Genomic DNA, 14,457 nt, shown 5'->3' on the forward strand with positions numbered 1-14,457 from the left:
AATTAAACCCCTGTGGTTTTCTCACACACACACACACACACACACACTGAATAACTGTGCACTCCTGGAAAAGGTTTTATTGGTGAAATCTGCTAAGGCAAGATTCACTTATTTCTGTTACTCATATTAGGCCTTGAGGTCTGAACAAACTGTTAACGTAATTTAACTTCAGTCCTGCACAGTTTGTGCTATGAACATGAATGATAATTAAAGTTATGTGGCTTTTTAAGGTGAGGTTTGCTATTAAATCAGACTGAATTATGGCATGCTATATACATTGCTTATTGCATAACATTTTTAAGTATAATCAAATTGGCTGCATAAGTCATTTCAACTTTATTTAAGGTGACGTAGTTACATTGTACTTACTCAAATAAGTATTATAAATTAACTACATGTACTTACTATAGAGTTACGGTTAGGGTTTTGTTTTGTTTTGGGTTAGTTACTTGTAATGATGCATAATTTACTGTTATTACTAAAGTAAGTATGTAGTAACTTGTAACTATGTCACCTTAAAATAAAGTGTTACCAAATTATTTTCATGAGTTAAAGTAATGGAAAACATATGTTGCCATGACATATTGGTCATGGTCATGACATAATGACAAAAAAAATCATATTGAAGGAAGGACTTGATCTCTTTGCGACGCCATGCATGGAGATCAGAGGAAATATCTACTTATATTACATTTATACTCTTTTTATCCTATCTAGAGAGAATAGCTTAAACAGATAATGCTGAAATGAACATTTAAAAGTGCAGAAAGGTTTTTTTTTTAGGTTTAGGGGTTGAGTTAGGGGATAGAAAATATGATTAGCTTAGTATAAAACATGGATACAGAAAAACAAATATGTTTGTGTGAATTGTCAGACAGATTGGTCTCTCTGATCAAACACACCAGCACTTTTTCTTACAGCCCAGAGGAATCCCTGCACACACAAACACACTTGCATTTACAGGCATAAAGGTTCAGTTGTCAGAGTTTAAACCGCTCCACATCGACAGTAATGAGGTGATTTATGTGAGCGATTAGTTGCTGAATGAAGCGTTTCACGCAGCGACGAGTTGATAGAAATCAGAGATTGACCTCATGCTAACAGCACAAGGCTTGCGTTGTTCGACGTGTTCCCACACGGCGATAGTCAATATTTACACAATCGTTATGTAACACACAACTGTGTTTCATGAAATCGAAATCAGCACTATTTATTTTAATCAAGCTTTCTGGTCTTACTGTGCGCAAATCATCAGTGCATGTCATTTTAAAAGAACAAAAAATTGCTTTCATAATCTTCGACCAAGTAATAATAATCTTCTCCATCTCAGAAACGACTTGTCTTTGCACACAAATAAATAAAAATAATCAACTTTGTGAAAAAACAAAAGTAGTTCTCGTCCATTTTTTTTTTTTTTTTTTGGCCAGTTTTATAGCCCACCGGAAGAAAACTGTAAGAGTGATAACTAAAAAAAGCAGTAGCAAACCTCTCCTCATCAAGAATCACAATTTGAGGTAATGCATCACTGCTTTGAAACAATCTGTGTTGTGATATATACACTCACCGGCCACTTTATTAGGTACACCTGTCCAACTGCTCGTTAACACTTAATTTCTAAGCAGCCAATCACATGGCGGCAACTCAGTGCATTTAGGCATGTAGACATGGTCAAGACAATCTCCTGCAGTTCAAACCAAGCATCAGTATGGGGAAGAAAGTTGATTTGAGTGACTTTGAACGTGGCATGATTGTTGGTGCCAGAAGGGCTGGTCTGAGTATTTCAGAAACTGCTAATCTACTGGGATTTTCACGCACAACCATCTCTAGGGTTTACAGAGAATGGTCCGAAAAAGAAAAAACATCCAGTGAGCGGCAGTTCTGTGGGCGGAAATGCCTTGTTGATGCCAGAGGTCAGAGGAGAATGGCCAGACTGGTTCGAGCTGATAGAAGGGCAACAGTGACTGAAATAACCACTCGTTACAACCGAGGTATGCAGCAAAGCATTTGTGAAGCCACAACACGCACAACCTTGAGGCGGATGGGCTACAACAGCAGAAGACTCCACCGGGTACCACTCATCTCCACTACAAATAGGAAAAAGAGGCTACAATTTGCAAGAGCTCACCAAAATTGAACAGTTGAAGACTGGAAAAATGTTGCCTGTTCTGATGAGTCTCGATTTCTGTTGAGACATTCAGATGTTAGAGTCAGAATTTGGCGTAAACAGAATGAGAACATGGAACCATCATGCCTTGTTACTAGGGGTGTGACGAGATCTCGTGCCACGAGATCTCGCGAGACTAAATATGACGAGATTTCTCGTCGAGTGAAAAAGCTGTCTCGCGATATCCCCATTAATATTCCACCGCTACACTCACATTCGCCTAAACTATCGTTTTGTTGTTTTTATAAAAAAATAAAAACCATTATAAACTAATGCAAAAGTCTGCTCTGCTCATCCAGCGCGAGTTGCCGTTGCAATCAGTGCAGCACGAATCACAGTTCACTGATCGCGTGACGATGGCGGAGGATTCGTTGCGCAACAGACTAAACGTCTGGTAAATGTCTTATCATTTAGAATGCGCGCTCAGCACCGCTGCTCCCTATACGCGCGGTCACGAATTTGTAAGTGAAAGTAAAACACAAGCTCCCTGATGTGCATTGCGCACAAATTAGGCTGCATACATAAAATAATCCGTCTCCCAATACCCATCTCTGGACTGTTTATTTGCGGCTCTGGTCTCTGTTGGCACTGCGAATATTGAGAGAGCACTGTAACGTACAAAGGACAACAGACAAGGGAGGCTCCGTTTCTGAACTTATAATCGGAACGCAAGAACAACTGTAGAGACAAACAGCCTCGTTTCTCTCGGCCTTTTCCGAACTCACCGCATTAACCCTATAACTGCCGGTGCAAAATAAAACCGCAATTTCACAACAATTATAAAGAGTCTGTGTGCTAACTTTGATTATGGTTGCACTCGCACTTATTGTTTGCACTTAATAAGACTAAGAGAAAACAGTTATTTATTTTTGTTATTTATACGGTTTTTATTTCTCTGTTAAATGTGTGTTAAAAGGAGTTCAGTTAGGAGCTCACACACAGCCTCAATCAGAAGTTCTGAAAGCTCTTAAATGTACAGTAAGGTCTGAAGAGACTAATGTGAAATTATACAGGAGAAAAGCCAGTCAATAAAAACCTTTTACAGTGCTTGAATATTGTTTTCTTTCAATGCATTTGATAATTCATACTCATAAAGTAGACCTGAAATGACATGCATTAGAAGATTATTAGTTAAAACATTGAAAAATGCACCTGCATACTATTTTTCCAGCCATGAATTTTGTCATTGAGGATTTCTGAAAAATTGTGCAAAAATCTCGTCTCGTCTCGTTCTCGTGAACCCAATCTCGTGTCTAGTCTCGTCTCGTGAGATAAGCGTCTCGTCACACCCCTACTTGTTACCACTGTGCAGGCTGGTGGTGGTGGTGTAATGGTGTGGGGGATGTTTTCCTGGCACACTTTAGGCCCCTTAGTGCCAATTGGGCATCGTTTAAATGCCACGGCCTACCTGAGCATTGTTTCTGACCATGTCCATCCCTTTATGGCCACCATGTACCCATCCTCTGATGGCTACTTCCACCATGTCACAAAGCTCTAATCATTTCAAATTGGTTTCTTGAACATGACAATGAGTTCACTGTACTAAAATGGCCTCCACAGTCACCAGATCTCAACCCAATAGAGCATCTTTGGGATGTGGTGGAACGGGAGATTCGCATCATGGAAGTGCAGCCGACAAATCTGCGGCAACTGTGTGATGCCATCATGTCAATATGGACCAAACTCCCTGAGGAATGCTTCCAGCACCTTGTTGAATCTATGCCACGAAGAATTGAGGCAGTTCTGAAGGCAAAAGGGGGTCCAACCCGTTACTAGCATGGGGTACCTAATAAAGTGGCCGGTGAGTGTAAATAAAGATGACTTAACTTACTGCATGTCTGCAGCACAACGGGATGTGTAATGTGCCCTAATTTTAATACGGGGTTTGTTTAAATCACACTAAGTGCATACACTTAAGTGTATAGTAATTGCTTTAAGTTTCTTTAGCAAACACTATTCACAATCTTAATGTTTATATTCTTGGAAATAGTTGACATAATGGATGTTAATTGCATTGTAAATGTTGTCTTTTGCGAGGAAAATGCATTGTCACTCCACTTTTGCTCAGTCTGAAAACTGCAGAGCTTTAGTTAAAGGAAGTGTGTGAGGTTTGCAGCGACAGGTCAGGAGTCAGAGGTCATGTTTTAAGGTCACAAAGAAGCAAAGAAACTCCGTTCACAGACTGTGAGAGCTCAGTGAGCTCAAATGAGCTTAAAATGAGATCCCCATCTGGGTGTTCATAAGGCTTAGCATCTTAATTCCGGGTCTGAACCTTTTTACTCCTTACAATGGCTGCATCCCAAATCGCATACTTCCATACTATATAGTAGGCGAAAAACTAAATGTGACAAAAGAAGTCTGAATTCACAGTACTCATAAAAGAGTAGGCAAAAAGTACCCGGATGATCTACTACTTCCGGCGAGATTCTGAAGTGTGCATATGATGGACACTACTATCCCATGAGGCCACAGGAGAAGATTTGTGAATGGAAGTAAAGCGACGTAACAGTAGGTCACATGATAGTGACAACATTGCGAATGTAGTACACTCTAAAAATGCTGGATTGTTTCAACTCAAATTTGGGTCAAATATGGACAAACCCAACCGTTGGGTTAAGTTTTTGATTTAAATGTTTTACCCAACGGGTGGGTTTGTCTATATTTGACCCAAATTTGGGTTGAAACAACCCAGCATTTTTTAGAGTGTATGTCTGAATTACTTTCATAATACACACATTCATACTGGAACGTCATTTTTTAGTACTTACTTATTCAAAATAAGTACCTACTCAAGAGAGTATGCGATTTGGGACGCAGCCAATGTCTCCCTTTTGCATGCTGGTGAGTGACGTCATGCCAACGGGGCAGTTTCTCGCACTGCTGCGGTGAATCTAACGTCAGCTTCTAAAAATTCTGCGGGGAGCATCTGAAAGTGCTACGTGTATACGCTAGGGGAAATAATTCAGCATGTTCCCTCGTTTGGACATGAGCTACTGCAAACCAAACATGGGCCTCAGCTCCCGTGGAGCGCAATAACGGTCGTTTATGACGTCTGCACCTTAAGACACATTTTCTGGGTCATTTTATTCACTGAGCGGAGAGAGAGTTTTTCCCTCCAGATGCACACCTTTTACCTTCCCCCACTTCCTGTTCAGCGGCAGAATCCAGACCTCTGACCTTCAGGATCAATGGTTTCTAGCACACAAACGCATTTCTGTTTTAAGATGGTCTTATTATGCAAGATTCATCAGTGCATGTATTTAGAAAAATATGTCTTTGTAAACATTCATCAAGATATAATAACTTTCCCTGCTTTTAAAATGACTTTTCTTTTTGGTGACATCATCAAGAGTCCACTCATTAGCATTCTTGCACCAAAAATGCCTGTAATGTCACTTTTCTCACTCTCACTTACTGTAAGAATGAATCAAAAAGACGTTTTTTGTTACTGTACCTTTAAAATATGTGAATAATCTATATGTAAATGACCTCTGTTATGAACATTTCACATGTGAAATGAGTAATAAAACCACTACCAAGTTGTTAAATACTCAATAGGATCATATGTTAAAGTAACTTGTGAACGTGAGTATTTCCTCACAGTCTTCATTTTGTAAAAACAAGGTAATTCTTGTTTAGCATGAAATGACTCCTTTAAGTATTTGTTCTTTACCAGTTTACACACGCAGGCCCGCCGACAGGGGGGGACAAACGGGTCTGTTGTCCCGGGCCCAGGGTAGGGAGGGGGGCCCAGAACTGGGCCCTCATTAAATTATGGAATAATTGTTAAAATAAAATAATAAAATAGGCATATTTGTGGAAAAAACATCTAATATTTGAGTTACATAAAAGCTTTTTATTTGTTTTCTTCCTAATTGTCCTTGAAATAGTGGTCAAGAACCCCCACACCCCCAAAACAAAAATGGTTTGGCCACTGATCAAAATATGATGTTGTCATTTGATTTGAAGTTCAGTAGGCTAACGTTACGCTCAAAATGTCCGGTCAGCACAAGTCCGGTGCTCAGAAAAGAAAAGAAAAGAAAAGAAAAGAAAAGAGAAGAAGAAAATAGAGGCCTTCGAGATGTCCTAAACAAATATTTTTTTAAAAGGTGGTGACGGTGAAGCTGGAACTAACGTTAGTTAAGTCAACGTAGAGCAAGGTAAGAAACAGCGCAGCCAACGTTTATGAGTGTTGTCAAAGACCCGGCACTTCGGTACCAAGTCGGTACAAATTTTTTTTTAAACGTCACGCCACGGTACCAGGTTTTCTCAAACCCGGGATGCGCGTGCATGCCCAAAGCGCGTGCAGTTGCGTCCTCTTCATAAAAGCGCTGAGACATGGCGACCGGCGGTGCTGCTGCTGTGGTGGCTGTATGCTGTAAATCCACTTGTTGATAAGAAAGGAGGAAAGAGCCACATATGGAAATATTTTGGATATTAGCTCATAATAGCGACGCGGCGCGCTCGTTTTTACGCGCCTAAATAAAAAGTTCATTGTTGCATAGCAACGACAGACGCCACGGGAGAGCAAACGCTTGTGGAAAGGAGAAAGCGGTGCGAACTGCGCTCTCCATGATGACGAGGAAGTATTAGCAAAGAATTCATTGATTTCTAGCCCTTGGATTAGCTTTACTACTAGATATATTTATGGAGATGAGAAATAAAAAGCCGGCTGAAATGCATCACTGTCGGCATCGGTAAACAGATAATGGGTCAGATCCGAGTCTATTTTTGCTGCGCTGCTCATGCTTAATTAAAAGTGAAAGCACACTTTTGATGGACAAAAAATAAATATGATTTCACACAAAAAGTGCCCAAAATGCACAGATTTTGCATGTCTAGTGTGTTTTAACAAGAACTGCAGTAGGCTATGTCAGAAAAGAAAATGAAGACATTTATAGAAAATGTACCCATTTAAACGTGTTTTTATTATTCAGTTTGGGTAAAAGTATATGGTGTTTTATAAAAATAAAAAAAATCGTGGGGGGGCCCCATCTAAGATTATCTTGTCCCGGGCCCAGACAAGACTGTCAGCTGGCCTGTACACACGTTTCAGTGTTTTACTTCTCACAAGAAACACAGACAGAAGAAAAGACTCTTCTCAGCCTCCTATAATCACTTTTGTCTCTCCTCTCTGTTTGTGTTGAGTGTATTTTCGGCACATCTGCAATTACGCTTCTTGTTCAAGTACAGAGTGGAGATTTCTCAGGCAGTTCTGGCTCGCGTGTGTGTGAGAATCTGAGCACACTGTTTGTATTTAAAGGTTGAGATGGTTTAATTAATATCAGTGTCAGCAGCGTGCTGTGAAAACAGTGCTGTAATTCCCTCATGTGTTTGAGAGAAGAGAGGAGCGATATCTGAGAGAAATGTGAGGGAAGGGAATAGATCCGAACCTCTGTGGGTTAACAGTACATTTGAGTTCGGTTACATGTGCTCAGGGTTCTCTAAAACAGCTTTTGTCTGTCGTAACCCATGAGAAACTCTTCAGTTCAGCTCATGGAATAATCTCTGATATCGTCCAAACAGCACTTTTACACCTTCAAGTCCTCTGAAAGGAAAACTACTCCCAGAATGCCAAAGTTTAAAGGGATACTCCACTTTTTTTGGAAATAGGCTCATTTTACAACTCCCCCAGAGTTAAACTGTTGAGTTTTACCGTTTTTGAATCCATTCAGCCGATCTCCGGTTCTGTAGTTACATCGTGCACTAAGACCGACGGAAAATGTAAAGTTGCGATTTTCTAGGCTGATATGGCTAGGAACTATACTCTCATTCCTGCGTAATAATCAAGAAACTTTACTGCCGTACCATGAGAGCAGCAGGCGTAATGATATGACGCAGCGCCTGAAAATAGGCTACCTTCCGTCAACACAACGGAACTATTTTCAGGCGCTGCGTCATATCATTACGCCTGCTGCTCTCCATTCAGATCGGCTGAATGGATTCAAAAACGGTAAAACTCAACAGTTTAACTCTGGGGGAGTTGTAAAATGAGCCTATTTCCAAAAAAAGTGGAGTATCCCTTTAATGGGGCCAAATCATGAAAAACTAGATAAAAAAGGATGTAGTATATACCATAGACATACACTCTTATATGTTTCAATATATGCTCTTGCATTATTAGTGGATATTAATTAGGGTCTTTTCTGCTGGTTACATCGTTAAGCCAATAGGTGGCGACAAGTGACTCTTTATGTATGAGACATTTACGTTCAAAATGAATTTTTGATTCATTCAAGAACAAAACTCCTGTGTCCGAAATCGCCCCTATACCCTTAAATAGGGCACTATTTGAGGGGACAGCCATTTGTAGTGGTGTCCGAAACCACAGTGGATGTTATCGAGTGCACTCATTCAATCCCACAATGCACCGCAATAACGCGTGTACAATCTACATGCAACGGCAAGAGAATACCCATAATGCACTGTGAGGGTCACGCCGAATGAATTCCCACGTCTCGCCAGAAGATGGCGTCCGCAGTTGAATCATCCATCCATCCATTTTCAAAACCGCTTGTCCAATGTGGCTACAGCGTAATATCATAAAGGTATAAATTCCTTTTTAAATCATTAATAAATTGTTTAATTAAGGTTTATTAAGTTCAAGATAAATCTTTTCATCTTACTATTGGAGCTGCCACTTTCAAATAATTTTTTAAACAGCAAACACAAACTATGCAAAAGCCCTTTCCGACGCATTCAGTGTCTGAATTTGCTCTTTCTTTTTCATTCACTCATTCAAGTGGAGTAATGTAGGGAATCGTGAATGAGGGTTTAGGGAGTGATTTCAGACACAGCCTGTTTGTAAGTTATTGAATCATTCACTCAACCGATTCGTTCAAACGCTGCATGATTCATTCAGTAATAAAACAATTCAACTGTCTCTTTTCTTTCAGGAATGAAGACACTTTAACTGGGGCTGTGTTACAGCAGCGCAGTCTCATCCCAAGACGTCATATAACTGACGTCTTGGGACGTCTTTTGACCATACGTCAATATCCGCCTTTTTAGGGTACCCTTAAACGTCGGTTAGATGACGTTATCGGATCCTAACTCTACCCCAGACCTAAACCTACCCCTAAACCTACCCCGTCACCTAACTGACGTTAAAGGTAAAGCGTCAGTTGAATGACGTCCCAGGATCGTCATAAACCGACGTTTAAGGGTATACCCTAAAAAGGCGGATATTGACGTATGGTCAAAAGACGTCCCAAGACGTCAGTTATATGACTTCTTGGGATGAGACCCAAGGGATTGGGATTGGGATTCTTGTGTTAGTTACAGAAACATCCCATTTCAGAAGATAGGACACTTCTGTAATACAGGTCCAATCATAGGCCTGCATGTTTACTTATGTGTCACCATCCTAATTTTCTTGTAAAATAATATCCTCTCAAAATATCTTGCCAGACTTTGATCAATGCAGAGGCTGTTTTTGATCTGCCATAGCAACAGTGATCCCCACAAAAAGCTCTGTCTATATAGAGAGACTCCAGTAAAACACAGTTTTAAGATTGATGTAATTACAACCATCCCTCTCTCTCACACACACACACACACACACAGCTACTACACAACCAGAGGAGCAACTCATCAGCAAAACCGCTATTTATGTACTATGTTTAATCTTACCGGCAGCTCGGCGGTTTGTTTTAGGAAATGCAATGGTCACTCGTTGTTGCCATAGAGACCACACGTGAAAAGATGTTTTCCATGTTTTTAGATGTGCTCTTAAAAATCTATATTTTAGATTAATTATGTGTGTTTATTTGAATAGTGCAGGCAGAATGCAACAGAGCTCAACCCAGTGACTTATTTTCCTCAGAAGTGACTAGTACTCTCTTCCTTTTTTTTGTGGTAGTTGTGTAAATGTAATTTGTGGATGAAAGCTCAGGTGAAAGTTCAGACAGTCATATTATAATAGCAGGTGTATGGATCGAGTCCAGGCCCGATTTACTGGCACAGAGCTCATCTGCGGAGAGATCCGTTTATTCCCCATGACTGCAGCCCTGGACAACAAATCATTCGCGAGGCAAATGAGCAAGCGAGTTTAAGGTCACCTTCAGAGAGGTTTAGTCTCTAGACAGAATATAAAAACATGCTTCATTATGGATTATTTTAGTCTGGTTCCTCTGCCTGTGATCTGCACATCTCTTGTTTGGCCGATTAAACAGTGGGTTGCTTCCGCTGGTTTCAGTTGTTTCTGCTTCCGTGTGAATGTTCCGGACATCTGACAGGGTTTTGAGGAACTAGGGTGCGTCTGATTCATTCACAGGATGGGGAGACAGAGACCCACTCAGTTCCCTTTGAGCACTAAAAATACAGACTGCAGCGGCCCTCGCGACAGCGCCATCTGCCCTGGCAGACGTCCAGGGACATGCACACACAAACACACAGTTTCCCAGGGCGAAGGATGCAAGAGAAAAAGGAGCATCATATGATTAAGCTAGTGTGACTTAGAAAGTCACATCAAAGAGCTGGACTGCAAGCCAATTCATTTACTTTCTGTGCAAGGTTAGGTTGAATGCATCCCAAATCGTAGTGTTAGAATTATTTCCAGGGCATTTTTGTGTGCATCCATGCATGCTTTTTCAGTGGCCTTGAATCTGAAAGTATTTTTCGCATTCAATTTTTCCCATACCATACGGATCTATAAAAAAGTCTTTGTTTTTAAGTTATAAGAACCAAACCAAACAGCTATGATGTGAATCACAACATTACAAACTTTGATTTGAAGCAAAAAACTATTAGAAAAAATGACAAAAAGACAAAGGTATTAGTTAAAGTACTTAACAGCCTTAAAGGGATTGTTCACCCAAAAATAAAAATGCTGTCATCATTTACTCCCCCTCGTGTTGTTCCAAACCTTGGAACAGTTTCTTTCTTCTGTTGAACACAAAAGAAGAGATTTTAAAGAATGCTAGTAACCAGAAAGTTGAAGACTATTGACTTCTAGTATATTTTTCCTACTATGGAAGTCAATAGGTCAACTGTTTGATAATCAACATTATTTAAAATATATTCTTTTGTGTTCAACAGAAGAAAGAAACTCATACAGGTTTGGAACAACTTGAGAATGAGTAAGTGATGTCAACATTTTTTGGTGAACAATCCCTTTAATATGGGAAAGAACTACAATCCCATAAAGAACTGCAAATTACATTATTGAAAAAATATAATACTATTAATTTAAAATATATAGAAACAATATATTTTAGGTTTATAGCAATATATATGCATAAAAATATTGTAAGTTTGATTCATGATTTGCTTGTATGTAACGATTCTCTGATTGGTAGAGATGTCTCTGCAGAATCATGGGTAATGTAGTTTTTCACCAGGAATTCCTCTGTTTAAAAAATAATTTAAAAAGTAAGTTGAAATAATGTGGGCTGATGACTTGTGTTGTTGTTTTCAACTTCTGTAATGCATAAAAAATGTCCATGCTAATGCTTACATGCAAACACAACTAATAACTGAAGGTTGTGTGATCAACTATTTTATTTTAAGTCATAGTATGTCCAATACTAGCATTCTGACTTACCACATACACAGAAGTATATTTTACCATCACCGATGAAGTATGTATTTTTTTGTCATAGTTGAAACATGTAGTTTGAAATGTAGCCCTTATAGGACATATGCATGAACACATTTTACTGTTAATCTGAAATATTCCTAGAATAGCATTAATGGAGGTGGTTGAAAAGTCACATGAGCAGAAAAAGTAAAGCAAGTGATTGCTATGATATACAAAGACAAAAGTCTAAGGAATGTGTATTAATAAAGTTAATAGGATCGATTCTGATTTCATATTGGTTTTCTAAGTGGATTTATTTTTCCACCAATGCCAATTAGATTTAGTAATTCCAGTTTGGCACACATAGATTCCCTGTTTCTGTCCGAATCTGCCACCACTCTTGATTTTTCAGCTCTGGGTTTTCGTTTGAAACAGTGTTCCCCTCTTTAAAATAACTGGTGTGTAAAAGACAGATGTGCCGTTTGCATTCAACTGATGGAGTTTCATAATCAACTAACCAACAGAATAATGATGCTCATTCACAAACAAAAGCTTTTTTTAGCACGCAATGAGACGTGACTGGACTATAAAGACGAGAGCTGAGCTGAGCCTGGGTTAAATGTATGGTGCATGTTGAATCCTGGAATGGTTGGGGGTCTTCAACACACATGTGTCCCATTAAGAATCCCCTCAAAGAGCTGTAATGGGTTCCAGATTCATACGTCCTGGCTGTGCTAACTGTGGCCCTTGTGTCTCTTCTGGTCTGAGCATGCTCAGTGCGCACTGATGGCGGATTGAACCTCAGAGTCCTTGGGCTCCAGTTGCCCATTCTGTGTCCCGTGTGCGCCGTGAATATTCCAACAAAAACAGATCTGATGATCGTAAAGCTGAGGGAAATATTCCCAGCTAATTCCATGTATTCTCTCTCTGGCCCGTGCATATCTCCTGTGTGTTTCAAAGGTCGTTGAGCACTGATATAAACTAAATCAGACTAACGGGCTTCAGATAAATGGAGCTTCGTTAAAATGAATCTCGCTTCTTTGGGTTTGCTCTGCTTTATATGCTATCCGAGGGTCTCAGATCTGTGTGGACAGTCTTATGCTGGCTCAGATCCAAATGTTACAACCTTTTCAGCATTATAGATTATTGTATGAGAGATCATATAAGCCTCAGTGTTTTGCTCTGCCTCCTGTTGTGTTTGGCTCTTTCTGCAAGATTTATGTGTTTGTTTTTTGGAGTGCATTGACTGAATGTATATTGGGCGTATCTTTGCTGAACTTTGAAGATCTCTGACGCTTTTGATGCATCACTCACTCAAATGAGTGCAAATGAGTGTTTCAATTACTCTAAAGAGGGTCTTTGTTCATAAAATAGACATTTGGCACATTCAAATATTTGACTCCCAAATGCACATTCAGTTCACTGTAACATTATTTATGCTGAGTATTAAGTGCTGTTCTCTCAAATCATTTTTTTCCCTTTGTTCATGAATACAGAGGAACAAATAGAAGCACAACTGGGCTGGTGGCCATGACTTAGGAGTTAGCGCTTAGCCATTAGCTAATGATACAAATTTTAGCTGAATGATTTCAGATGCTGCCTGCTCTGTTAAGGATAAATAAGTAATTTACTTTTAAAAAAAATCTGTCATTATTTACTCGCCCTTATGTCATTCCAAAACCCAGACTTTCTTTCTTATGTGGATCAACATTTTGTGAAAGATGTAGGCCTACTGATATTCCATGCAATTACAATTAAAGGGTAACTTTCAAGTTTCAGAAAGGATGGAAAAGAACCATGAACATAGTCCAGATGATTGTAATCCAAGTGTTCTGAAGTCAATAGCTTTGTGTGAGGAACAAACTGACATTTAAGTCACTGATTTACTGGTAATCTTTCTTTCTAGAGAGCTGTTTTTTGCTATGTCTGAAAAAATGAGCGAGTCCAAGTAAAAGAGTGAGTGAACTCAAGAATCAGATACCTGAATGAATCATTCAGACTGGTTTGTGAACCTGATCAAATGATTCATTCAAAAAGTGCAAGTAAATGTTGACAGATTGTTTTTATTTTGGGGTGAACTGTTCCTTTAATGCAAATTAATGTATCATTATGATGTTTCTAAAGTATTTTTTTTTACATTAATTTATCATTGTAAATTTGATCAGTGCTTGCTACTTTCTTTAAAGGGATAGTTCACCCAAAAAGGAAAATTCTGTCATCATTTACTCACCCTCATTTTGTTCCAAACCCGCATGAATTTCTTTCTTATGCTGAACACAAAAGAAGATATTTTGAAGAATATGGGTAACCAAACAGTTGATTAGCCCCCCAAAAAATACTATAGAAGTCAATGTGGCTCATCAGATTTGGAACAACTTGAGGGTGAGTAAATGATGACAGAATTTTCATTTCGGGGGTAATTCTCCCTTTAAAAGAATAATAAGTTAATATGTGATGTTTTTGTTGTAACAATAGTATTTTGGTGGACACTAATATTATCATGGTATATTTTTATCAAGGAGAGGGAAAATACGTGTAAATGATCTGGGATAAGGGAATTAAATCATAAATTAAGTCATAAAATTGACTCCCGACCCTCTACCAAGACGTTTGACCATAGTTCCTGTGAGAATGTTCCATTTCTGGATCCTTCCCAAAATTCCATGGAGGGGTTTCCCAATGAGTCTGGTCATATAATGTAACCGTTGCGTAGACTCTGTTGATTTGGCCCCTGAAACCCTCTTCAGTAGAACAGGGGAATTCCTTGATATAC

General features: G+C 39.2%; 1 protein-coding gene across 1 annotated transcript in view; it reads left to right on the plus strand.

The window, feature by feature from the left end:
• cspg4 (chondroitin sulfate proteoglycan 4) overlaps positions 1 to 14,457 on the plus strand; it is a 59,553-nt gene that overhangs the window by 18,680 nt on the left and 26,416 nt on the right. The gene's annotated exons all lie outside the window — the stretch shown is intronic.

The sequence above is a fragment of the Rhinichthys klamathensis genome, unplaced genomic scaffold (assembly GCF_029890125.1).
Source record: "Rhinichthys klamathensis goyatoka isolate OS25496 unplaced genomic scaffold, OSU_Roscu_1.1 h1tg000557l_1, whole genome shotgun sequence".
NCBI lineage: Eukaryota > Metazoa > Chordata > Actinopteri > Cypriniformes > Leuciscidae > Rhinichthys > Rhinichthys klamathensis.